At 42.6% G+C, this 4,132-nt stretch overlaps 1 non-coding gene across 1 annotated transcript; it reads right to left on the reverse strand.

Annotated features, from left to right (window-relative positions):
- Nucleotides 1–219: 219 nt before the first annotated feature.
- Nucleotides 220–327, reverse strand: LOC127745298 (small nucleolar RNA R71). The gene has a single exon (XR_008006495.1). It is a non-coding gene; the product is annotated as a small nucleolar RNA R71 (small nucleolar RNA).
- Between the last annotated feature and the right edge of the window lie 3,805 nt (nucleotides 328–4,132).

The raw sequence follows: 4,132 nt of genomic DNA on the forward strand, positions 1-4,132 counted from the left end.
GAAGATTCCTATCAGTTTTTAACTGAATTCTTGCAGATCTGTGATACTGTTAAGACTAATGGAGTAGATCTTGAAGTCTACAGGCTCATGCTTTTCCCCTTTACTGTAAGAGACAGAGCTAGAACATGGTTGGACTCACAACCTAAAGATAGCCTGGACTCTTGGGATAAGATAGTCACGGCCTTCTTGGCCAAGTTCTTTCTTCCTCAAAATCTGAGCAAGCTTAGAGTGGATGTTTAGACCTTCAAGCAAAAAGATGGTGAATCCCTCTATGAAGCCTGAAAAAGATACAAGCAGTTGACCAAAAAGTGTCCTTCTGGTACGCTTTCAGAATGGACCATTTTAGATATATTCTATGATGGTCTATCTGAGCTTTCTAAGATGTCACTGGACCAGTCTGCAGGTGGATCCATTCACTTAAAGAAAACGCCTATAGAAGCTCAAGAACGCATTGATATGGTTGCAAATAACCAATTCATGTACACCTCTAAGAGGAATCCTGTGAGTAATGGGACGCATTAGAAGAGGAGAGTTCTTGAAATTGATGCTCTGAATGCCATATTGGCTCAAAACAAAATGTTGACTTAGCAAGTCAACATGATTTTTCAGAGTCTGAATGGATGAAAAAATGCATCCAACAGTACTAAAGAGGCATCTTCTGAAGAAGAAGCTTATGATCCTGAGAACCATGCAATGGCAGAGGTGAATTACATGGGTAAACCCTATGGAAACACCTATAATTCCTCATGGAGAAATCATCCAAATTTCTCATGGAAGGATCAACAAAAGCCTCAACAAGGCTTTAATAATGGTGGAAGAAACAGGTTTAGCAATAGCAAGCCTTTTCCATCATTTTCTCAGCAACAGACAGAGAATTCTGAGCAGAGCCCCTCTAGCTTAGCAAATATAGTCTCTGATCTATCTAAAGGCCACTTTAAGTTTCATGAATGAAACAAGGTCCTCCATTAGAAATTTGGAGGCACAAGTGGGTCAGCTGAGTAAGAAAATCACTGAAACTCCTCCTAGTACTCTCCCAAGCAATACAGAAGAGAATCCAAAAAGAGAGTGCAAGGCCATTGATATAATCAAAATGGCCGAATCTAAAGAGGAAGGGGAGGATGTGAATCCCAATGAGGAAGACCTCATGGGACGTTCTCCAGACAGAAAGGAGTTCCCTATTGAGGACCTAAAGGAATCTGAGGCTCATATAGAGACCATAGAGATTCCATTAAACTTCCTTCTGCCATTCATGATCTCTGAGAACTACGCTTCCTCTGAAGAGGATGAAGATGTAACCGAAGAGCAAGTTGCTCAATATCTAGGAGCCATCATGAAACTGAATGCCAAGTTGTTTGGTAATGAGACTTGGAAAGATGAACCTTCCTTGCTCATTAGTGAACTAAATACATGTGTTCAGCAAACTTTACCTCAAAAGAAACAAGATCTTGGTAAATTCTTAATACCCTGTACCATAGGCACCACGACCTTTGAGAAGGCTCTGTGTAACCTGGAGTCAGGTATAAATCTTATGTCACTCTCTGTAATGGAGAAACTGGGGATCTTTGAAGTACAAGCTGGAAAAATCTCATTTGAAATGGCAAACAAGTCAATAAAACAAGCTTATGGATTGGTAGAGGATGTGTTAGTGAAGGTTAAAGGCCTTTACATCCCTGCTGATTTCATAATCTTAGACACTGGGAAGGATGAGGATGAATCCATCATTCTTGGAAGACCCTTCCTAGCCACAGCAGGAGCTGTGATTGATGTTGACAGAGGAGAGCTAGTCCTTCAATTGAATGGGGACTACCTTGTGTTTAAAGCTCAAGGATCTTCCTCTGCAACCATGGAAAAAAGGCACGATAAGCTTCTCTCAATACAGAGTCAAACAAAGCACCCACAGTCAAACTCTAAGTTTAGTGTTGGGAGGCCACAACCAAACTATAAGTTTGGTGTTGAACCCCCACATTCAAACTTTAAGTTTGGTGTTGGGAGGTCCCAGCAATGCTCTGAACATCTGTGAAGCTCCATAAGAGCTCACTGTCAAGCTATTGACATTAAAGAAGTGCTTATTGGGAGGCAACCCAATTTTTACTTATCTATGTTTTCTATTGTTCTTTTATGTCTTCTTAGGTTCATGAGCATGTGGAGTCACAAAAACAACTACAAAAATCAATGAAAATAAAAAACAGCATAAAAAACAGCACACCCTGGAGGAAGAGCTTACTGGCGTTTAAACGCAAGTAAGGAGCATCTGGCTGGCGTTTAACACCAGAACAGAGCATAAAGCTGGCGTTGAACGCCAGAAATAAGTAGCAGTCTAGCGTTTAAACGCCAGGATTGCACCTTGAGGAAAGCTAGCGTTAAACGCCAGAAACAAGCATAGAGCTGGCGTTTAACGCCAGAAACAGCCAGCAGTCTGGCGTTAAACGCCAGGATTGCATACAGAGGGCGTTTTACACGCCTAAATGGTGCAGGGATGATTAATCCTTGACACCTCAGGATCTGTGGACCCTACAGAATCCCCACCTACCTTCTCCCTCTCTCTCACACCTTTTCATAACACTCTTCCCCAAACATCATTCACCAATCACCTCAATCACTCTTCCCCATCACCTCTTCACCACTCACATCCATCCACTCTTCCCCATAAACCCCACCTACCTTCAAATTCAAAATCTCTTTCCTACCCAAACCCACCCTAAATGACCGAACCCTAACCCCTCTCCCTCCACTATATAAACCCCCCCATCCTTCTTCATTTTCACACAACACCACCCTCTCTTCTCCCCTTTAGTCGAAACCTACACCACTCTCCCCTCCTCCATATCCTCTTCTTCTTCATCTATTCTTTCTTCTTTTGCTCGAGGACGAGCAACATTCTAATTTTGGTGTGGTAAAAGCATAGCTTTTTTGTGTTTCTTAACCATTGATGGCACCTAAGGCCGGAGAAACCTCTAGAAAGAGGAAAGGGAAGACAAAAGCTTCCACCTCCGAGTCATGGGAGATGGAGAGATTCATCTCAAAAGCCCATCAAGACCACTTCTATGAAGTTGTGGCCAAGAAGAAGGTGATCCCTGAGGTCCCCTTCATGCTCAAGAAAAATGAGTATCCGGAGATCCGACATGAGATCCAAAGAAGAGGTTGGGAAGTTCTTACCAACCCCATTCAACAGGTCGGAATCTTAGTGGTTCAAGAGTTCTATGCCAATGCATGGATCACTAGGAACCATGATCAAAGTATGAACCCGAATCCAAAGAATTATCTTACAATGGTTCGGGGAAAATGCTTAGATTTCAGTCCGAAAAATGTAAGGTTGGCATTCAACTTGCCTATGATGCAAGAAGACGCATTCCCCTACACTAGAAGGGTCAACTTTGATCAAAGGTTGGACCAGGTCCTCATGGACATATTTATGGAAGGAGCTCAATGAAAAAGAGACTCAAAAGATAAGCCGATTCAATTGAGAAGACTGGACCTTAAGCCTGTGGTTAGAGGATGGTTGGAGTTTATCCAACGCTCCATCATCCCCACTAGCAACCGATCCGAAGTAACTGTGGATCGGGCCATCATGATCCATAGCATCATGATTGGAGAGAAAGTAGAAGTTCATGAAGTCATCTCTCTAGAACTCTACAAAGTAGCCGAAAAGCCCTCCACCTTGGCAAGGCTAGCTTTTTCTCATCTTATTTACCATCTATGCTACTTAGCTGGAGTTGTCATAGAAGGAGACATCCTCATTGAAGAGGACAAGCCCATCACTAAGAAAAGGATGGAGCAAACAATAGGGCCCATTCATGGATCTCAAGAGACGCATGAGGAAGCTCATCATCAAGAAATCCCTGACATGCCTCAAGGGATGCATTTTCCTCCAAACAACTATTGGGAACAAGTCAACACTTCTCTAGAAGGATTGAGTCATGACAAGAACTAATTAAGGGTGGAACACCAAGAACACTCTATCATTCTCAATGAGATTAGAGAAGATCAAAGAGCTATGAGGGAGCAGCAACAAAGGCAAGGAAGAGACATAGAGGAGCTCAAGAACACCCTTGGTCCTTCAAGAAGAAGGCGCCACCATCACTAAGGTGGACTCATTCCTTAACTTCCTTGTTCTTATCTCTCTGTTTTTTTT

The sequence above is a fragment of the Arachis duranensis genome, chromosome 2, assembly GCF_000817695.3.
Source record: "Arachis duranensis cultivar V14167 chromosome 2, aradu.V14167.gnm2.J7QH, whole genome shotgun sequence".
NCBI lineage: Eukaryota > Viridiplantae > Streptophyta > Magnoliopsida > Fabales > Fabaceae > Arachis > Arachis duranensis.